Source organism: Podarcis erhardii (genome assembly GCF_964252035.2).
Source record: "Podarcis erhardii genome assembly, chromosome: 5".
In the NCBI taxonomy this organism is placed as follows: domain Eukaryota; kingdom Metazoa; phylum Chordata; class Lepidosauria; order Squamata; family Lacertidae; genus Podarcis; species Podarcis erhardii.
Window position 1 is genome coordinate 33,748,660 of NC_138509.1, and position 23,731 is coordinate 33,772,390.

The 23,731-nt window shown below is 40.5% G+C and overlaps 1 protein-coding gene across 15 annotated transcripts in view; it reads left to right on the forward strand.

Moving 5' to 3' along the window:
• PCDH15 (protocadherin related 15) overlaps positions 1 to 23,731 on the forward strand; it is a 649,889-nt gene that overhangs the window by 200,858 nt on the left and 425,300 nt on the right. For 14 of the 15 annotated variants that reach the window (XM_081861749.1, XM_081861756.1, XM_081861754.1 and 11 more), the window contains one exon: positions 13,762 to 13,795. The exons of the other annotated variant lie outside the window; for it this stretch is intronic. The gene's annotated coding sequence lies outside the window, so the exon portion shown is untranslated. The remainder of the gene's footprint in view (positions 1 to 13,761; positions 13,796 to 23,731) is intronic. 15 annotated transcript variants of the gene reach the window in all.

The window sequence follows — 23,731 nt, forward strand, 5'->3', positions numbered from 1 at the left end:
TATTGTAAAAAATAATGAAATTTTAGTTTTACTAATGAGTTTTTTCCTGACCACTTCACAGGTAAATTATCCAGAGTGACGAGCAGCACATGAAATACAGAGCTATAACAATATATTCCAAGATTTTTGGCTTAAGAAAAGGCCCTTAGAAACACATTCATACACCAAAGAGCATGAAAATTGTACATTAAGGCCCCTGTCTTAACTTCTAGGCTATGTAATATGTATAGATCTTAAATAGCTTCATATATTATGATCATTCGCAGCTTAGATTCCATGTGTTAGGAAACATTTTGCTGTCCTCTTCCAATCCCTGTCTGTTCCTGTTAAATAGTGAGCTATAATGCAACGAAATCAAGCATGGCTCTGTCTCTCTTGTTGCTGCCTGCTTCTAGCCCAGCTCTCTCACATGACTCTGGCTATTGCCCTTCTCACTACCAGCCATGTGATGAAGGGGGCCTATCCATTTCCCCTCTGGCACAGAGAAACTTCCTTTAATATACTAATGACTTTACTTGTGCTGGTACTTAGGTGGCAAGTAGACCCTTCCCTGGCTAATTCAACAATGGGATCCTCCATTAGAATTTAACACTTGCTGTTTCCAGGGAATTAGAAGGAACTGGCCCCTGCTCCCAAACTCACAACAATATATTCTTTTTCTTCTAGATGGATGACTGTAAAAGTAGTGCCATCTCCTCCTTAACATAGCTGTCAACTGTCCCTTATTTGGCAGGAAAGTCCCTTATCCCAGCACTGTCCCTTATTGATGATGTCCCTTAAATTTTCTGGGTTTCAAAGGAAGCAGCTCCTCTCCCTCCCTCCTTGCCAGCCAGGGAGGAGGGAGGAGGGAGCTCCAACTGTGTTGCTTGGCTATGTTGCTCACCCAATAAGGAATCTAAGAACGACTGGGGGGTGGAGCTTGCATGCCTTGTGCCAATCAAATCGGCCGTGTTGCCTGGGGACTCGCCTTTGCTCAGCGCTTCCCAGCAGAGAGGTGATGGTGGTTTTCCTTGCTGCATCCCCTTTTGCCAGGTTGCTGTGCTGTGGGAACCACTGCTTGAGGCTTCGTTTGGCTGCTGGCTGGGCTTTCTGCCTTTGGCTTGGAGGGGCTCAGAGGTTGAACATACCTGTGCTGGGAAAATCCCTTATTTTGGCTGCTGATCCCTTATTTTTGAGGCTGCTGGTCCCTTATTTTCAAATCTGTAAGTTGACAGCTATGCTCCTTAATAGCCTGCCTACTCTTTTAAAATTAACAGGTGAGGCTCTTCTCTGCATCCTGACAGTGGTGAAGGTGTGACTGGCTGGGATGCAGAATCAAGCCTTCTCTGTGACCATGGCTAAATTTAAAACTCTCTGCCTCATGCTTTCAACTGCCTAGTCAATACAAGTTCTGGCAAGTATATGGCATGCAGCGTTGGTGCATCTTTAGCAGACTGACCTCTTGTTTTAGGTTGTTTTTATATATAGCTCCTGCCTCTAGCAATTAATGGTTTGCTGTCTTGCTAATGTTTTGTGAATGGATTTTTGTAGTTGTCTTTTGCGTTGTTTGCTACCCTGAGAATCGTGAGAAGGGCAGGATATAAATCTGCTGAATTATATTGATAAACAACCATTGCATTTCCGGGCTTGAGGGGTTAGTAGAAATGAGATTTAATCCCCTGAATCTAAGACTGTAAACACATTTACTGGTTTAAAGCACAGCAAGGTTATTCTTCTCAATTCAGATCAAAGCTGATTTGGGATAAATGTATCAAAATGCAGTATTTTTTAAGATAGGCAGGATAGGTCCAGGATAGATATGAGTTGTGGCTAATATGGGTGGATCATTTCCCAAGTCAGTGGTGGGAGTTCACTGGATGCAGAGTGAACAGGAATCTGCACACAGCCCAAGACACTGTCAATCAACTTAAATTTTGCTTTCTGTCCTGCTAATGAAGCGCCACTCTGTTTTGAATTATTTAGCTGAGAGAGTGATAGATTTGTCGGTTTTAGTATACCAGATATGCCGGTTTGGATCTTGAAGTCATCTTCTCCAGGGGATTGAATCTCATTCCCTGAAGGGATCTGAAGGGATCTTGATGCCCTTCTCCAGATGTCTACATCAAATTAGGTATGATGAGTAGTTGTAAGAAAGAAGAACTTTTATGTTTGTGTAAAGTCTCCCTAGAGAAGCTAGCCTGATACCCATGTTATGAACCATTAAGCAAAAGTTGGAGACCTTGGCATTTCTCAGAGTTTTCAATATTAAACCCTTTGAGTAGTTTTCATATCGTTTGGATATTCTTGTACTTTTAAAATCCATGACAATTAGGTGCTGCTCTGAGCTCTGTTAAATTGGTTTTATTTTCTTCTACTAGTTTTCTGCTGTATTAGTTTTGATGGTTTTATAGTCTTGTTTTAATTTTTATTGGATACGCGGGTGGCGCTGTGGGTTAAAGCCTCAGCGCCTAGGACTTGCCGATCGAAAGGTCGGCGGTTCGAATCCCCGCGGCGGGGTTCGCTCCCGTCGCTCGGTCCCAGCGCCTGCCAACCTAGCAGTTCGAAAGCACCCTCGGGTGCAAGTAGATAAATAGGGACCGCTTACTAGCGGGAAGGTAAACGGCGTTCCATGTGCTGCACTGGCTCGCCAGGTGCAGCATGTCACGCTGGCCACGTGACCCGGAAGTGTCTCCGGACAGCGCTGGCTCCCGGCCTATAGAGTGAGATGAGCGCACAACCCTAGAGTCTGGCAAGACTGGCCCGTATGGGCAGGGGTACCTTTACCTTTACTTTACCTTTACCCAGAAAACCTATGTTGTCATAATATCATTGAAAGATAGAAAGACAGATAAATATGCTCAATAAAAACGTATTTTAATTTACCATTTGCTATCTACAAATACACCTGAGCTATTCCCACCTTTCCTTCATAAAATTTATATATCAGTTGATTGTAGAAAAAAAACTTCAAAGCTGGGTAAACATTTTCAGTTGGGATGGTATTTGGACTTTTATGAAACACATTCTGATAGGTTTCACAACTTTTTCCTTGAGTAGCTCCATTACATAAGTTGGGTTGTTTTTTTGCTTGAATGGCCATAAAGTTGCATTACTGATCTAATTTCATTCTACCATGTAATTGTTTTACTGAGTGATGTTCTGGGGTTACTTTAGAGTTCAGTTACTAAATTAAATCTATTTAGTTATTAATTACCATTATAATAGAATACAATTAATATAAAAATAAATGTTTTAAACTGTTACTACAATGAAGAACTACAAAATTTAATGGAGTAATATTAAGTCACAGAATAATGAGAACCAGCACTAATGGGAATGATTACAAATGTGAAGAACAGTTATGTCTCAACTAATCATAGAAGCTAGAATATATGATATTCTTTTGCTGAGTTTCTTTTGCAGAGTCTTGAATACTAAAAATTCCCATAACTTACATAATTGATCAAGATTCCCCCACCCCTATTTGCATTTTGTTTCCTTTGCAATGAAGTGAATGTGTTAGAATAACATAATGACAGTGTAATTTATGTAATTAATTATGTAAGTTACGTAAATTATGTAATTTAGCTACAGAAAGATAAATAGTGTAGTTGTTGGCAGTAGAGAGACTGTTGTGAAATTGACACATTGCTGCATGTAACAAACACAGGGTGAAATGCAAACAGTGCTTTCTTACATCCCTAAAAGTAACATATATAATTCTAAAACTATCAGCTCTGTCCGTGCAAGATCATTTATCCCTGCAACAAAAGTATAAAATAACATTTTCTCTCTTTTAGGAGGTGGGATACTTTAAGTGCAATACACAAAACTCAATTTAAATACACCCCCCAATCCTGTGAACCAATTTTAGCTTAAATGTTTGTTTCTGCAGTATGGACACTTTCAGAGTCTGCTATTGTTAATCAGAGTGTCACAACTGTGATTGGATGCATATTGAACCTAGAAAGTAGGAGAGTCTCTAAGGTAATAGATTTTTAAAGGTAAAGGTAAAGGGACCCCTGACCATTAGGTCCAGTTGTGACCGACTCTGGAGTTGCGGCGCTCATCTCACTTTATTAGCCAAGGGAGCCAGCGTACAGCTTCCGGGTCATGTGGCCAGCATGACTAAGCCGCTTCTGGCGAACCAGAGCAGCGCACAGAAACACTGTTTACCTTCCCGCTGGAGTGATACCTATTTATCTACTTGCACTTTGACGTGCTTTCGAACCGCCGACCTTCTGATCGGCAAGTCCTAGGCTCTGTGGTTTAACCCAGAGCGCCACCCACGTCCAATAGATCTTTAGACACATGCAAAACTAGGGAACCCGTCAAAATTCACCCATACATCCAAGACTGAATATTGCACAGACACAGGCAGAATGAATTATGCCAGGGGTTGAGCAGCAGTTAGGTGTAAATAATGGCTTTTCAGACTGGAGAGCTGAAAAACCAGCTGTGGGTCTAGAGATTAGCTGATTCAGCCCTTTGCAATAGCTGGGAAACTGCAGTATAGTTTTTATTTATCATGTTCCTTAGTGGATAATAAATTGGCATGGGGGTGGGAATTGTTTTGGTGCTTATTGTGATCAAATAATTATCTTAATACTTTTGGACCTTTGGTCAAGAAGCTTATCTTTCTCACCCATCATTCCATTGCAGTTTTTACGCTCAGCTATTGTGTTATGTAAAAATATATCCATGTAATACTGCTACTATGGAAACTTTATTATTATTATTATTATTATTATTATTATTATTATTATTATTAATTCATAAGGTTTATAGATGGACAAACGTTAGATAATATCATTGCAATATACAACAATAAAAATGAAATTATAAAGACAGATGAAAACAGTTTCCAAAAGAATATGATTCTGCCCATGAGTCAACTCATCCTTTTGGGAAAGCCTGTGGGTTTGTTTGTTTGTTTGTTTGTTTGTTTGTTTGTTTGTTTGTTTGTATCTAATGAAATGTGTTTTATGTTGGAGCCTGGAACTTCAGTGGGTAGTGTGATCCCCAAGGCAAGTGCCATGAAATGCTCAAAGAACACATGTCAGGAAGCTAGACAAGAAGTTCATTATATAACCAACACAAGAAACTCCTGGCTCCACCCAAATACAGTGAGGTCCATTGCTACCTAGTGACTAAACTAGATGACACTGCCTCTGCAGTAGAGTTCCAATCAGCCACATTGTTTGATTAAAAACCTTTGATTAACTAAAAAGTTGGCTTTTTGTTGAGCATTCACCACATGTATATGATTACTCACCAAGCGTTATTTAATTGGGTGGCAGCTCAAGTAAAATGAAATAGTAAAAGTGCTTTGCTTTAGGATTTTGGAACTTATGCCACAGTTTTATGGTTACAGGAATATATTTCAGTGGAGAGGGACAAAGAACACCTGGTTTCTTCTTAATCCTTCCTTTGAGCATGTAATTATCTGCTGCTGTTTACAGCATAGGGAAAGAAATGGTTAATTTCATGTCATATAGCAAAATACAGTGTCAGTTCATTCAAAATAGTTGTTTCTGTTTTTAAAGCAGAAAATTAGTCTGTCAATTTAACAAGCTGCAATCAGTTTTAATCTAGCAAAATCAAAGGCACAATCAAGAAAATTTACGCACTAATCTAGGGCAAAACACTTTTGGCTAGGAACTCGTTGTTTACTTCAGTTGAAAATAATGTATAAATAAATATTTTGATGACTTAGACAAAATTATTCATCTTATTTTCAAAACTATCAAAAATCTAGAACATTTGTTGATGTTGAAATAGCTATATTTGCTGGGCTGAATATATCCTGACATCTATATCTACAAACACTTAAGTAAAGGTTTAGAAGAAGGCTAAACTCAGATATGGTGTGTATAATTTCAGATTAGTCTATAAAATCCAAATGTAGAAATATATCCAATAAGCAGTAAATTTTAATGTGCTTCGACAGTTCCTATTTTGTAATTTAATATTGATTGGTCATTAAATGAATGCTTAGGAAAAAAAATTACGGTAATAGGCATGTAAGATATTAATGTACTTGTCAGCTACCATGGTTAATTCAATATTTCTTCAGTGATATATACATCATCTAGAGTCATAATGAGACATCAGTTTTGTTAGAGGTTTTTGGTCAGTTGCTACTGAACAGTTTTACAGTATATCAGCTGAGACATTTGCTGTGTTAAATGTATTATACATCGCTATCTAACAGAGCCATCCAAGCTCCTTTTGACATACCTGGTGAGGTGGATTGGGTGAAAGAATCCCCCTGTCCAGATCTGATGTACCTCCAGCTGCAGAGTGAGAGACCCATGTAACAACTGTAGTGTAGAGCTTTCTTTTCCACCTGCTGAAAATGTAGGTGGTGATGCCACAAGTGGGATCACCATCACTAGGAGCCAGCAGAAATTGACTTTTCTAGGGCTGATTGTATCAGGCTCAGTAGGGCAGATGACTACATTGGACCCCAAAAGAAAGCTGATCCAGTTTCAGTCTTGCACAGCAATCTGCCTGCTTCCACTTTCTATCCCAGTTGCCATGCACTCCATTAAAACCCACTGGGCTTGCAGGCGGGTTGAGAGTAGGATTGCTCCCTAAAATTCCTACCCTTTGATAATGCACTACTCTCTTTTTCACATGACATAATACAATTTGTTGTTGTTGTTGTTGTTGTTTAGTCGTTTAGTTGTGTCCGACTTTTCGTGACCCCATGGACCAGAGCACTCCTGTTTTTCACTGCCTCCCGCAGTTTGGTCAAACTCATGCTGGTAGCTTCGAGAACACTATCCAACCATCTCATCCTCTGTCGTCCCCTTCTCCTTGTGCCCTCCATCTTTCCCAACATCAGGGTCTTTTCCAGGGAGTCTTCTCTTATCATGAGGTGGCCAAAGTATTGGAGTCTCAGCCTCAGGATCTGTCCTTCCAGTGAGCACTCAGGGCTGATTTCCTTAAGAATGGATAGGTTTGTTCTTCTTGCAGTCCATGGGACTCTCAAGAGTCTCCTCCAGCACCATAATTCAAAAGCATCAATTCTTCAGGGATCAGCCTTCTTTATGGTCCAGCTCTCACTTCCATACATCACTACTGGGAAAACCATAGCTTTAACTATACGGACCTTTGTTGGCAAAGTGATGTCTCTGTTTTTTAAGATGCTGTCTAGGTTTGTCATTGCTTTTCTCCCAAGAATCAGGCGTCTTTTAATTTTGTGGCTGCTGTCACCATCTGCAGTGATCATGGAGCCCAAGAAAGTAAAATCTCTCACTGCCTCCATTTCTTGCCCTTCTATTTGCCAGGAGGTGATGGGACCAGTGGCCATGATCTTCGGTTTTTTGATGTTGAGCTTCAAACCGTATTTTGCGCTCTCCTCTTTCACCCTCATTAAAAGGTTCTTTAATTCCAATCTGATATATGTAACTTGACCAGTTATTTACTCATTTAGATGTTTTCTGCTTGACCTGCAAGCCAAAGTCCTTGGATAAAAATGGAATCAAGCAAGTGCAATGAGGGCAGAGGTGGACTTTGGGCTCTCAAGGTTTGGCAGTACCCTGTGTGACGCTAAAAGTCGGCATCCCCTGTCTCTTACACTCTCTTCTACAGCATTGTTGTGGCACCCAATGTGGCCAAACCAGTCGCACTTCTCTAATGCCACCTCTGACACAGGGTTCAGCTTGCAGCTTGCATCTACTAAGAGAGCAAAATGCTCTATCATGGGAAGAACAATCTGCAACCATCACCCATGCCTGCTATTCTAAACTTAATCAAAATCTTCCACTTTGATGGACTTGTGGGTTGGGGCTGTGTGACTAAACTCTACATCATGTACTTTCAGACAAGATGAGCCTCCACTGTGCCCTGCTGCCCGGGCTTGATAAAGCTCCTTAGAAATGAAGAATGTGCAGCAAGTTACATGGTTTTACAAGTTTTACATGCACAAATATTCAGTTAAAAAAGTTTAAACCTAGCCACACTTGAAAAATGCAGGCTTTTCACAGGCTTTCCCATCGTTCAAAACAAAAGCATCTCAGAGGCATTGATGTTAAATTTCTTTAATAAAAGCAGGTTACATGCTGTCTTCAAAATTAAAACAAAGGCAAAAATACTGCCGCGTTTTCCCACTTTTTTTGGTCTGTTTTATATTTCCTTGTCTTTGTCTCCTGAAACATGGTGTGCTTCACTTATGTGAATACATTTTATAGTTGGAGAGAGAACTTATATTACAGGGTTGTCAGTTCAAATTCTGAAAAATATATCAGGGGTAACAAATATAAGCATGCATGACTTTAGGGAAGAGAGTTTTTCCACAGTTTCTTTTTTCCATAGGGTGCCTTTCATTATAATGAAACTAATATTTTTATTACATCTCCTGTCTCTAGTATTGATGATACTAGAGTTAAACCTAAAAGGACTCTGAAGACGAATAGCTTGCTCCTGTGATATTGCACTCTACAACTGGAGCACATGGCATAGGGCTTCATGCTTCCAAACTCTATAGACCAATGCTTAAAAATAGGCAAGCAATGCACACTAGAGACTCTAGTCTCAGAGTGATTCAGGAGAGGGCTCCCAGTAGCCAGTGTGGAGAGCTATTTAAACCTGCTATAGCTTACTCTTCCTTCCTATGGGTCCTTTCCCTAACACCCTGCGCATAGCATGAAAGCCATTATCCATAAGAGTCCTGCTGGATAGGAACAAAGGTCCATTTAGGCCAGTATCTTATTCCCAGAGTGACAAATAATGTGCCCGAGGGAAGCTTGTAAGTAGACCCTGAGAACCACAGCAATCTCCCTAGCAATTGTGCTCCCTCTGAAACTGGAGGTGGTACACAGATACCCCTTTTCTTTGAATTGAGCATCATATTGCAGTTGGGATAATTACCCAGTTATCTTTAATAGTACTGCTCTACTGAATGTTTGGTTTTAGGTTAAGCAACAACTTTTGCCTAATTTAGGGATATAATTCATTTGGACCCTTTCACTCACAAAGGGCTATTCATTCAGTGGATGCATCCAAGAACTGGAGAGTAGGAGGTGATTTTTTTTACTGATGTCACCTTCTACTCCATTCTGTAGGGAGCCTCAAGTCTCTGGAGCTGATCTTCATGGTGTGCTGGGGAGACAGAGAACTGGCAAAAATGGCATCCCCTTCTCTGATCTGCTGGATCAGAAGCCCTCCTGTGAGGACAAGGGCACCCATTGCATTTCAACCAATATTTATAATGTATCTTGTGCTTTTCAACGTGTTAAGTGTTTGCCAGCTTTAGGTGTCTTGGAAGAAAAAGGCTACTGTGGATTATCATTGTTAACTGGTTAAATTTCAAGCCCCACACCATCAGAAATGCATGCTCAGAAATTGACATTTACTTCAATTGTCTTGTTTTGACAATGCTGAAATTTGCTTAATTAGATTGACTTCACTTAATTCATTTAGCTAGTTTTCTGGAGTCAATGCAGCCTAAACAAATTAAGCAAAGTCTGATTAAACTATCTGAACCTAGATTCTTTTTTGTTCAACGTCTTCAGTATGTTTGTTGTTTTTGTTTGCTTCTGTTTTGTATTTTGCTGATTGCAGCTTGTTGCCGCACATGGCAGCAAGGAGAACCTGGCAACATACCAAATGTAAGAATATGCACAAATTGTTTGAGAAATCCAAACATATTGACTAGAAATAGCATATATTCAATGCAAACTGTCAAAATAATGAGAACATGTTCAAGAACAATTTGCCAGACTTAAGAAGTACTCCTTTATATCTCTAGTTAAAAATTCATAATTTTTGGATTTGGGCATTCCGGTTTGGGGAAATGTAACGTTTGTTTGTTTGTTTACTTATTCATATTCCACTGGTAGTAAATATGGCCTACTCTGAAATAGAAAATTTCCTCCCGTCTCTGAGTGTGTTTTCCTCCATAGCTTGCTGAGAACAAGCTGGAACCTTAGTTTTGTTTGTGTAACAAGTCCTAGCTGCTATGCTGAGCTGTTGTTCTGTTGTTCACCAACAAATACAACTGTTGAAGTTATCCTCACTCCTGCTGCTTCCTGGTATTAGAGCAGGCTTTCCCTACACAGTGAGCATTCTTTCCAAACCCATGGGTTACCACACTACCCTTTCCTAAAGGAGCTCAGTGCAGTGTGCAAGGTTCTCTCTCCACCCTATTTTATATTCACACAAAAACCCCTGAGGTAAATTATGCTGAGTTTCACAGCAGAGTGGGGATTTTGACCTGGGCTAAACATTCCAAGTATTAAGGACTTTTGCTTGCTATTGTTAAGAGTGAAGATACATTTTATATATTTTGATTTTCGACTGTGGGATAAAATATTTGGGAGAAAAATGTAAGTGAAATATTCAGTAGAACCAAAGCTAGGATGAAGTCTTATATAGTCCATTTTAGTAAAACTGAATTAACAATTGCATCCAAAGTGTATTCTATGGAGCCGTTCTGGGGTGTGTGTGTGTGTGTGTGTGTGTGTGTGTGTGTGTATCTCAATATATATCAGCATTTAAGAAAAATAAATACCGCATTTTTTGCCCTATAGGACGCACTTTTTCCCCTCCAAAAATGAAGGGGAAATGTGTGTGCATCCTATGGGGCGAATGCAGGCTTTCGCTGAAGCCTGGAGAGCGAGAGGCGTTGGTGCACACCGACCCCTCTCGCTCTACAGGCTTCAGGAAGCTATCCGCAAGCCTTGCGCGCCCGGCGGGAGTTCCCCCGGGCGCGCAAGGCTTGCGGGTGGGAGCCCTCCGGAGGACGCCCTGTGCTTCGCGCAGGTGTCCGCAAGCCTCGCACGCCTGGGGGAACTCCCCCTGGGCGCGCAAGGCTTGTGGCGGCAGCCTGCAGCTCAAAGCACGGGGCGCGCTGCGGAGCACGCCCCGTGCTTCGGGCAGATGTCCGCAAGCCTCGCGCGCCTGGCGGGAAGTCCTGCCGGGCTCGCAAGGCTTGCAGGCAGCAGCCTGTTCTGGGGGCTGGGGTCGGGGGAAGCTCAGGCTTCCCCCGCGCCAGCCCCGCGCCTGGGGGGGAAATATTTTTTTTTCTTTATTTCCCCCCCCCCAAAAAAAATCTAGGTGCGTCCTATGGGGCGGTGCGTCCTATGGGGCGAAAAATACGGTACATTTTTCCCCTTGGTGCCTGTAACAGCTGAGTTGTTTGCTTTGGATTTTTTATCTTTCAAACTGATTGCCAGAAATGTCAACATCCTTCAGGAACAAAAACAGTTATTTCCCACAATTCATTTCCTGAGAGCTGGTCTACCATTTGGGAAGAGCCACTCAAGTAATCATACATTAGTAAGACTGATCACTTTGTTAGTCTATTTTGTTCTATATCTGTGTTTTGTCCATTTTTGTTTTTTGAAAAACGCAACTTATTTTATTGGTGTGGGCCTTGTTGCATCATTCTAGGTGAACAATCTGACAATGGGGGGCATAGGTTAAACCCAATCACAACGTCCTCCAGCTTACTCATTTCATGGTGTTAATAAGATATTGTATTTACGGTACTTATTTTAAGTAATTCTAAATCACCCTTAATTCAGGCTTGTGAACCACCCTGTGATCTAAAAAGTTCAAAAACTGAGTACAGTGCCTGCAAATATAGCTCATTTGAAAATGAATTTATACCTGAGCACAAAACCACACTGAACACAGTGTAAACAGAAAATCTGGAGTCTCCTGAGTGTCAGAGTTGACACTGCCATAAAAAGTAGTTTTAGTTGAAATGGCTGGTTAACCAATTATCACTAAGTGATTCTGTAGAGCAGTTTTCTCTTTGTTGCAATCGATGTGAAAGAATCTATATGATATTGTACCTGTAGCTTAATGACAGTAATGTTTGACTGAATGGATTGCATAATGCAATAAATGACTCCAGCGACTCCAATTAAAAGCCACGACTGTGACGGCCTTGTCATTTTGTTGGCAAGATAGGAGTAACAAATCAATTCATACCTACCTCACATGAGCATCAGAATTATTCAATTAATTTCAATGCACAAGCACTGAAAAGAATTGTGCAAAATCAGTCCAATCAGGACAGAACATTATCAAAATAAAGTCTCTGTTGCAATAACCTTCAAACCTCCCAGACCTGGGAACCAACTTTAACTGAAACAAGCACTGGGGACCCATTTCTCACATTATTTTAATCAAATGTTTAATCAAATCAAATGTTGTAGTTGAAGCGCACACTAGATCAGACCATGACCCATTAGGGGGTTGTGACCCACCAGGTGAAGACAAATGAGTTACCTTCTAAACAGCAAGAGGGGTACTAAGGTGGTATCTTGACATCATTGAATAGCTCTGTTTAGTGTTGTTCACTCTCATGTGACAACAGAACAAGAGGCAAAAAATTGGACAGTCAGTAGCAAGTGTGTCTGGAACTCTGTATGGTAGCATATATGTGCACATAGACTTCCTATGTGCTAAAAACAATTATTAATTGTGTGTACATTTGTTCTGTTGAGATCTTCTGCAAATGTGTGGCAGGAGAGCTGCATTCAATGAGCACATGTTGCAAGCGGGAATGCCTTTATTCTTTAAGAGTCATTTGAAAATGCTGCAGTGGTTCCATCCTTCCAGCATCCCAAGAATTTGTCAATTATGTAAATACTGTTAATTTGTTTGGAGGGATTGTAATGTTTCTAATCATATTCTGTGGTAGTGTAAGAAGATTCCTGCTGGATCAGACCAAAGGCCCATCTAGTACCTCTGCTTATGTTCACCTCCAGTTACGTATCCTTCGGGATATGGACGCAGCAAACCTGGAAGTATTTTTCCAGGTTTCACCCCATGCGCATGTGCAGAAACAATAAACCATGCTGTGCGCATGCACCTAAATGGCACATCCAAATACACCCACCTCGGGATCCGAATGGAGCTCCGGAATGGATCCTTTGCGCAACCGGAGGCACCACTGTATAGAATTTTGTTCAGTCAGGATTCTCTTACCACGTTTTGAAGTTAGTGATCATATAAAAGGCCACCCTTCTCATAAGGTCCAGAGTCTAAAATACCCAACATGAACACTGTGGCCTTTGTGACGTCCTGGTAGAATGATGAAAACAGCTATTGCAGAGCACACATCGCAAGCAGAATTCTTGCATCACTTCAGACACAATACTTTTCAGCGGAGATATTTCATACATGTGCATGCAAATGTGAATTAGTCTTGAATGCTATCAGGAATTAGCTGTATTATTGGCATACTCCAGGGTGTTTTTTGTAATGGGATGAAGGAAGAGACAAATTCAATCTGGATGTAAATTCTCTTTTTTAATATGACTAAACAATATTGAAGAAATGCAAATGTATGAACTGCAGATGTGAATACATTTTGTCCTAAGAGATTTGTAAGGAAGTAAAAGCCCTGAAGGGCTAAAACTGCTTCTGAGTTTTATGCATGTTGTGTATATCTTTGTGTCTGATGCATTAATCTTGCATTAGTTGTCTGGATCCTTAATTGACAAATGCTTGCTTAGAATATGCAGACTGTCTGAAGGAATGCCTCGAGCATCATCTCCATATTATTTATCTTATTAAAGCATCCACTCTGTGGGTGTAAAATATCTTCCAAGACTTACTTACTTACTTACTTACTTTATTTAGTTATTTATTTATTTATTTATTTATTTAGCAAACCAATTCTGGCCCTAGGAGACAGAGTAAAACTTTACTGTAATAAACTGTAAACAGCGATAGTAATAAGCAGATTTATATATATTTTAGCTAGTACATAAAAATGTAAACAAAAGACTTAAAAACACATGTATTTCTTGTTTTCAGGCCATCAGAGCTCTGGTGAAGAAATGCAAATAAGGTACAGTTTATTTTCTTTTAATATAGAAATGCTATAGGCAAAGTTAAATTTTACAATATGTTTTCTCAATTCCCCAAAATTAATCATTTTATGGGGTTTTTAATGGCACAGTGTAGAAATAACTATTGTATGCTCATTGTACCGCATTTTCTTGGCTGATTCCTGCACTGTCCCTAATGGTCTATTTTCTATACATGTTTGACCTTTATATGTCACATTTTTATTTAAGTTGCATGTATGTAGATTCAAGGGATTTGTAAGGATTGTGGTACAGATGAATGCTGAATATGAATCTTTAGATGAATGATAAAACCTGCATTATTTAAACACACAGCTTTTCATTGCAGTGGAGTGCAGGGAAGTTCAGGTCCTGAAAGGTTTTTAAAAATTCAGTGAGTGAAATGGATATGGACACCTCAAGGGGAACTTCAGTTCAGTGTTCTTAATTCTACCTGTTTAGTTACTTTGGCTGTGTCTACACATAACACTAAGCCAAATCATGACTTAGTATGAATGTGTGCACCCCCGGGCCCAAGGATATCCAGAGCTAAGAAGGAAGAGCTGGTGAAAGAGCCATTTTTGTGAAAGAGTATTTTTCTGTAATATTTAGTTAGTTAGTTAGTTAGTTTTACTGTCCTTCATCCAAAGATATCAGAGCGGTTCACAGCATAAAAATACAAAATAAAAACTCAAAATACATAATAAAACAAGAACAAACAAAACCAGTAATCCCCTCTCCCATAATTTATGTTGATGAACAAGAAAGCAAATCTGTGAGAGAACTTAGGCATTTTGCACCACACAAACATCAGTGTTAGACACAGTTTACACTAAAGAAAAGCAGTGCCTTTTACTAGCCTTGTCAGATTCGCCACTGTAGTCCACGCTTTGATAACTCCAAGGCTGGATTACTGCAGTGTGAGACTGCCTTTGGGCCTGGTTCAGAAACTCCAGCCCATGCAGAATATGGCAGCCAGACTGCTGATCGCCGACAATATTTGACACCGTTATTAAAACATCTGTACTGGCTTTCCATTTACTACTGAGCCATGTTCAAGGTCCTATTTTAATTTACAAAGCCCCGAAGAAGTTAGGTCCAGGGTGTCTTAGGTTGCCTAAAGCCTTGTATCCCAGCTTGATCACTGAGATTGTCTGCAGGCGTGTTGTTAGTCATTTTCTCAGTTGGTTAGGCTCATTTATCCGCAACAAGACAACAAGTCTTTAGTGACATTGGCATGTCTTGTGGAATTCTCTGCCAATAAAGAATCAGCAGGTGCCTCCTGTTTCAACCTTTAAACACCTGCTGAAAATGCTTCCAATCCATCAGGTTTATACAAGCAATTAAGAATACACCAAATTAAGAATACATGTTTTTAACTGAGCTCTGATTTTAAATATTTGGATGTTTTTTTTTATCATATGTATAACTGTTGTAAACCACTCTTTCCTTTGGATGAAGTGATTGCTGGATACTTTGTAATATTTGAGTTTATTTACAAGCATACAAATTGGCCACAGATTGAAGCAGACAGCTTAACCAAGGCAGTCCAACTTTTCATACTAAGTGGGCCACAATAATACTTTGACATGGAACCTGCAGGCCACACACTTGTTGTGTTGGAGCAGGGAAGAAGGCAAAAACTTGATGCCCCTTACCCCCTGCCCAAAGCCAGCTAAGTGAAGGACCAGGCTTGGGAAGGAGGCATGAAGCTCTGGCAGGGTCCTAGAGTCCTTCCACTTCCTTCCCTAAGCTGGGAAAGCACCAACTAGGCTCTGGGAACGAGGAAGGAGGCCTCTAGGACCCTGTCAGAGCCCTCACACTTCCTTCCCAAAGCCCAGCACCACATTTGGGGAAGGAAGCACAAGGGCTGCTGTGGGTGGTCAGATGTTGATGAGGGCCGCCAAAAAGGCACCAAGGGCTGCATGTGGCCCTCGGGCTGTGTGCTGAACTGGCTTAAACACACCAATAGCAAAATCCACTACCCCAGATCTGATTTCCAGAGAGTCAGCTGCAAAGACACAGGTTGTGTGTCCTACTTCCAACAGAATGACACAGTTAAGATTGTGCTGTTGTGCAGTCTTGCCTTTTGCTCAATCAGTCCGTTATATTATCCTTTCCCCATTCAGTCAGAAAGCTCGTGCTTTCTGGGCAATGGTAACGCTAGGATTCTCTGAGCCTCTCTCTTGTTGTAAAGGCTGCATAAGGGAATCACACTGTTTGCTTCCGCCCTTAAGATGTCATCACTGATCATACAATGGCAAGGGGGGCAGTGTCAATGCTACAAGTGGTCTCTGCACAGAGTGATGGATGCACTCAGCATGGTTATTAAATTTCTCTTAATGACCCATTATTTGGAAATCACTGTTTGGAATGGGCTTGGATGTAGGAAATCTCAGCTCACTTCTCCAGTTCACTAGGAAGCATATTGGATGGCCTTGAGCTAGTCACTATCCCTTAGCTTAACCAGCTCACAGAATGGGTAGGAGACTAAGATGTTACTCTGACTTCACTGAAGGATAAATGGACTTTGAATGCAAGAAATAAAAAAGGTTGAAGGAAGAGATAAAAAGAGGCAGCTAAAGCCAATACCAAATGCTGTGTCCTTTAAAGATTAGCACTTTTAAACAACACTTTCTAAAAATCAATTTAACAACAACACAGACAATGCATTATTCAAACCCATAAACAAACACACTTATAAGTCCATTGCATTTGGCAGGGAAGCCTTTATGTAAACTTTACTAAGTGGGAATTAAAGTAATCCAGTCTGTAGGGAATTTTAAAGTTTAGTGCCATGACTTCAGTAAATGCTTTACCCTTTGGTTCTCATACCTCTTTAAGAAATGACTTGTTCTATTCTGCTTTAATTTGAACAATTGTTTCCTTTCCCATTTTTAATTTTATTCTCACTGTAGAATGCAGCGGACGTCAGAGACTTATCTCTCCTTCATAAATGGTCATAGCTCAAACTATTAGTGCAGGAGAAAAGTGTGGAATTATATAAAAAAAATCCACTTTAAGACAAAAAAAAGATTAATCCCATAAGCTGTTCAATCAAGTATTAATGAAATATTTCCATTATTTCCAAATGAGTTAATTTTAACCACATATTTCAGGGGTTCTTGGCAATCTCTTGCCTTGTTCTGTTGGTTTAATGCCAACATTGCTGACATAGGGATGCCAGAAAGAAGACAGAAAAACTGGATGTGATAATGACATAATGCACCCTTTCCTGACATAGAATCATAAAATTGTAGAGTGGGAAGAGACCACAAGAGTCATCTAGTCCAACCCCTTGCAGTACAGGAATCATTTTGCTCAATGTGGGGCTTGAACCCTTGACCCTGAGATTAAGAGTCTCATGCTCTACCAACTGAGCTATCAGTCCAAGTCCTAGATGTTGTCTGCTCAGCATATGAAACGTACATATATTCACATACTTCACTATTATTTCACTGGAAGGATCTAATTTGCAGGCACCTCTATTTGACTGCTCCCACATGTAAAAAATATTGTGCTTGCTTAAATACCAACAAGCATACAAAACACTTGTGCATCAAGAGCTATGCTAGGCTAGATCCCACTGAGTTAAAGAAAGAGGTGAAACAACACAGCCTACCAAACAACCTATCAGAAGAACAATTTATTTTGCAATCACTTTTTAAAATAAAATAACAATTTATGTACTAATAGAAAACTCAAATGCTATATAGTGAAAGGGGGGGGGGTACTGTGAAACAAGAGGGAGGTACCAGCATGTACCACAAAAAAAATCCAATGAAGACTTTGCATTCTCAGTAGCCACAAAATGAAGGATTCCTTAGATAGGGATTGCTTATTAGTTCAACCTGCACAGATTGTGCATTGTTTATATTAGCAATCTTCATGAACCCTCTATATGCCATTACTTTCTGCCATTGTTTTCACTCATCCTTAGATAACTTCTAGTGTTTTTTTTTATTTCATAGAAAGAGTGATTTGTTCCTACAAGTTACATTGCTTTGATGCCGACTTTTAATTTAGCAGACTTCAAATTTCATTTAAGAAAACGTAGAAGAGGCAGTGACACACTGCTTCGCAAATGTGTTAGGAAGACATAATATTTTAGAATGATCAGAGCACTGTTTATTTTGAGACCTCTTTGCTCTCTTAAACAGGTTGTTTAAGGAATGTTACTGTGCATTTATTTGTGTTACTCCAGGGACAAGGAAGCTATAATAGGTGTTAAGATGAAGCCAATATGCTGTATTAAAAAACAGAGAGAGAAATCAGCTCACATCTGGGCAGTGTGAAATTATTTGCTGCTTTGGCTTCCTATTACAGAGTCATAGAATTAGAAGGGACCTTGAAAGTCATTTAGTCCAGCACCCTACAATGCAGGAATCTCAACCAAAGCATCCCTAACAGATGGCCATCCAACCTCTGCTTAAAAACCTCCAAGGAAGGAGACACCACCACATTCCAAGGGAGTCCATTCCACTGTCTAACAGCTCTTCCCATCAGAAAGTTCTTACTGAAATTTAGTTGGAATCTCCTTTCATGGAACTTGAATCCATTGATTCTGGTCTTAGCCTCAGGAGCAGGAGAAAACAAGCTTGCTCCATCTTCCATGTGACAGCCTTTTAGATATTCAAAGATGGCTATCCAATCTCCTCTCAGTTTTCTCTTTACCAGGCTAAACATACCCATTTCCCTCAACCATTCCTCATACATCCTGGTTTCCAAAACCTTGATCATCTCGGTCGTCTTCCTGTGCACATGTTCCAGCTTGTTAATATCCTTCTTCAATTGTGGTGCCCAGAAGTGGGCACAGTACTCCAGGTCTGAACTGACCAAGGTAGAATAAAATATTACTTTCCATGAACCGAACACTACAGTGGTACCTCGGGTTACAAACTTACCGTATTTTTTGCTCCATAAGACACACTTTTTTCCTCCTAAAAAGTAAGGGAAAATTTCGGTGCGTCTTGTGGAGCGAATGCCTACAGATGGCGGGGGGATTCTGCCTCAGTTGGGAGCAGAGGATCCATGGTTCCCCTTCCTTCCCTCCTCCGTGGCTCGCTTTGAAGCAGCAAAGCAGGAGAGGAGCGGCTTACATGGGTGTAAGCGGCTCCTGTCCGGTTGGCTGCATTAAAGGAACTGTGCTCTCTTTCCCTCCTTCCTCCCCGCTCAGCTTGCTGAAAAGCAGCAAAGCTTTTCAGTGAGCTGAGCTGGGGAGGAGGGAGAGAGGGAGAGCCTGCTCACTTTAAAGGAGCAAAGCGGGAGAGGAGAGGAGCTGCTTACACGGGTGTAAGTGGCTCCTGTCCAGTTGGCTGCTTTAAAGTGAGCGTGCTCTCTTTCCTTTCCTCCTCCCCAGATCAGCTTGGTGAAAAGCTCCTTCTCCACACACCCCAGATGTGCTCCTTGTCCCTTCAGTGTTTTGCCTTCCTTCCCCACTTAAAATGTGGTTACAAAGCACGGATCCACATGGATCCTCAGGATTTTTGCATTGAGCTACCCCAAACTCACCGTCAAATCACATGTCTGTGGCCACAGCATGAACCACAAAAATTATACATCCACTGTTTTGTTCAGAATATTTTTTTCTTGTTTTCCTCCTCTAAAAACTAGGTGCGTCTTGTGGAGTGAAAAATAGGGTGATTTGTTCCGGAGGTCCGTTCTTAACCCAAAACCATTCTTAACCTGAGGCATGCTTTCACTAAAGGGGGCCTCCTGATGCCACTGTGCCACCTGCGCACAATTTTCGTTCTCATCCTGGGGCAAAGTTCACAACCTGAGGTACTACTTCCGGGTTAGCGGAGTTTGTAACCCGAAGTGTTTGTAACCCAAGGTACCACTGTACCTTTGATGCAGCCTAGAATAGCATTAGCTTTTTTTGTTTTGTTAAACTGCTGCATCACACTGTTGACTCATGTTAAGCTTGTGGTCTATTAAGACCCCTAGATCCTTTTCACATCTACCACTGGCAAGGGTTTCTTACATCTATCACATTTTAGTCCAAATAGCATTTTTATATTAACATCAATCAGGCTAATGCACAGTCGTACCTTGGATCCTGAGCACCATGGTACTTGAATGGTTGGCACCCAAATGCCATAAACCCAGAAGTAAGTGTTCCAGTTTGTGAACATTCTATGGAACCTGAACGTCCAATGGGGCTTCCGTGGCTTCTGATAGGCTGCAGGAGCTTCCTGCAGCCAATCAGAAGTCATGCTTTGGTTTCTGAATGTTTTGGAAGTCGAACGGACTTCCGGAATGGATTCCGTTCGACTTCCAGGGTACGGCTATACATCCATTAAGATCATCTCAAGAGAGACAAAGCTGATGCAACTGTACACAACCAGGAGCCTTCCTGTATGGGGGCAAGGAATAGGAAAATATTGTCTATTGTGGAGCTTGTTTAGGGAGGAAATTATGGTGTAGAAGGCAGTCCTATTATTTGAGTTCTTTCATCAAATCATGTTTTCCAAATGCCAACTTTCCTTAAAATGGCATATTATCCAGATAATTATATTGATTCTGGAACAACTGAGATCATTACAGGCTCTGAGGTTTAGCAGATTTACATCAAGGAAGAATAATGTCAGAATAGGAATTTGTTTTGATCATTTTGTTTTAAAGTGAGAATAATTAAAAAAGCAAGTCATGCTCTAATTCCCTTGTCTTAAATTGCACTCTCTGAAATTGTTTAATTTTTTTATATGAGCATAGCTGCTCCTTGTCTATTCTTGATCACCGTTGTTAATGAGAATAAAAGATCAAGAGCATGAACTGTGTATTGTTTCACGTGAGCATTTTCCCAAACAAGCTGGCTTAAATATGTTTGAGTGTTCTCATTAGCTTCCTGATAATGATGGTAGCCTTATGGATACTTCCAGAGTGCTGGTGATTGCACATCATTTTTTAAAACTCTATGTTGATCTTGTGACTTTCACCCAGCATGGGGAAAACAAAATAAAAATTCAACTGCTGGAGCCGTTCTTCCTGCTGTGATTATTTTAGGAGGAAGAACTGAATCCACATTGAACTTTACATTTTCATGGCTTTAATATTACTTCATCTGAATGTTGCAACCTCAAACTCTTTGAGTATTGTTGGCTATTCAAGTGGTTCAATGTGCTATTTGAATATAAACAAACTTGATGATAATGATGATGGGAAGCACTTACAATTTATTTCAGTGGGATTTGCTTCCAAGTTTTAAAAAAAGAATTACTGTGTAATATTTGGAGAATAGCTCCAGTTTCAAAATGTAGGGTGCAAGGTGTTCTCATTAACCAACATTTAGCACCTTTGACAATTCCTTAGGTTTTGTTCTGTGTGGAATGCATGTGACAACAGGGAATATTTGACAACGAAGAATTTCACATTGTACAAATCAGTTTAATAATACTGCTTTCTGGGATTTCATACCAGAGTACTTCCCAGCCCTACCTGAAGATTCCAGGGATTGAACCTGAGATCCTTTTACTCAGTAGGCCCTGGGGCAGAACATTATACAGTTGGGGTGCCATGATAATAAATGCCATATGTCACATCCACTTCATTGCTAAGATGGAGAAGGAACTCTGATGAAGAGTTAATTCCTGGAAAGATTCATATTGGAACACGTGGTAGAGTAGCATCGTTTACCGACTGGGCAGATCACAAACTTCTGCTCCAGTTTCTCTTTTTGATACAGCTCCAGAATCTTTTCCTTTCAGAACTCTGCATGCAACAAAGATACATTTAACATGCAATGAGTGTAAGGAGGGGAAGAGTTCTTCACACTCTGCACAATTAGCCTATAAAAAAAATATTTTCACAGAGTAGCATCTAATGTGCCAGGTGCCTGGGACTGGATTCCTTTTTTTTCAGGGGGTGAGAATAAGGACTCTGAATAAGAAAGGACATTGCATGCAGCTCCGCACCCAGAAGCATGTCCCCAAGAGAAGCCCAATGGTTACTAGGGCACTTCTGCCCCAGATATGTTGCACTGTCATCTTGTGACTTGGAATGCAATAAGGGACTCCCTTGCTGTGGTGGAGTAAAAGATTGCTGGAGCAGCTACACTTTACAAGTAATTGGAGACACTTTCTTCCCCCCTTAGTAAAGGCAGACCTTACAACTGAGCTAGAACTACTGATTCCAAATGAGGCTCACCCTAAAGCTGACTGTTGCTGAAGCATTTTCCTGCTGAGCCCTACGTAGGGACTTGCCTCATAAGGGCCAGCCCTGCCATGATCTGAGGCTAGCCTGTTGGCTCAGACACCAGATTGGTGGGGTGATGAATTGTGCCCCCTCCCCACCTGCTCACTGCTGCCTCCACTGAATATTTGCCCTGAAACCATTTGCCACTTGTGTTCATCTCCTGGCTACTTACCTACCCAATACTGCAGGCTGCCCTAGCTACAAGGATGCTGGCTCCCTATGGAGCAATGTGAACAAAACCTGTGTTATCCAGGTACACATGAAAGGATTGGTGTTGTCATCTTAGGAATTGCCCTGGGCATCTGGTTAGTCATGGTTAGATAAAAAAAAAAGTTGAGCTCCATGTACTATTGGTCTAATGTGGCATGACATTACTCATGTTCCCTTTAAGACATTAGAAATGCCTAAGGGTTTAGGATTAAAAAGTGGATTCCCCCACCACCCACCTTATAAATTTTGAAACTCCTCACAGTTTCAGAATGTAATTGCCATGGTGTCTTGGAAGCTGTTGTATGATAAATACAAGACCTTGTGGAGTGAGTTAGTTGTTTTTAAGATCTAGGCCATGGTAGATAAAATCATTTGTTAGCATTTTGCAGCCTCCCTATATAATTTGCATTCATTATGGTCCCTAAAGAATTGCAGATTCTCAAAAAAGGATACCTTTCAAAAGTAATGTGTTGATGTTTACATAGGCCATGTATATAACATTTCACAAAGTAACATAAATACAGAAGACAGCTTCCCCCTCCCTGCAAGAGATGGAAGCCTGCAATATAATAATGATTGGGGGTGGGGGTGGCATTTATGTGCAAATGCAGTTAGATACCCTTAGGCTATGTTTTGTTTGGGGGGTGTTTCAAATTTCCAAAGAGGAAAATAACTTAGATGTCATTGAGTGTCTTCAATAATTTCCATACAGATGCTTCTTTTAAAATTGGTTTCTGCATCCATAAGAGTATGGAACATATGATATTGATGTGGTGCAAGAAAAGATTGGGGAGAAATCAAATTAGAAATGATACACATACCATTGGGAAATATGCAATCAATAAAGCTTTGCACGTAAAACTATGATGTAATATTTTATTTGCATCTGCACTCAGAATGAATGAAAGTGTCTTTTTATGTTCTATTCTGTCTTAAAGAATAAAAAAGAACTTTTTCCCACTAGTTTCAGGATGATTTGCCTCAGAGTATGTGAAATGACTCCCAAAGAAGAAAAATTAAAGCAGCACACACACATTTGTTTTCTTCATTTTATAATAAATTTTGTGTTTTTTCCAGTGAAAACTATAATAGGCCATATTCTTTGTAATCAAATTATCCTTTCTCTGAAATACAGCCCAATTCTATTTATGCCTACTCAGAAATAGGTAACAGTGATGTTCTCTTGAGTGAGCCTTGACAGGAACTTTGAGGATTCATTAAAGCCTGCCGCAAAGAAAGAAAGACAAGTTTCAAATGCCCCCTAATTTTTCTCCAACATAGACTGAAACCTTATCTAGAGAGGAATCCATAGTTTTGCACCTGTAGAATTTCCCCTATAACCCATACAGGTTTAATGTAGTTCAGTAGTTCTAATAGTCTGCCCTCAGCAGGGATAGTCAAAGACACCCTGTAGGACTTCATGGAGGAGGATGACCTCCTCCCCACTCTAGGCTTTCGGCTGTAAAGCATCCTTTTCATAGGGATTTATGAAGCCTCAGATTGGTTGGGGAATATTATCTAATCTTTTCCAATTC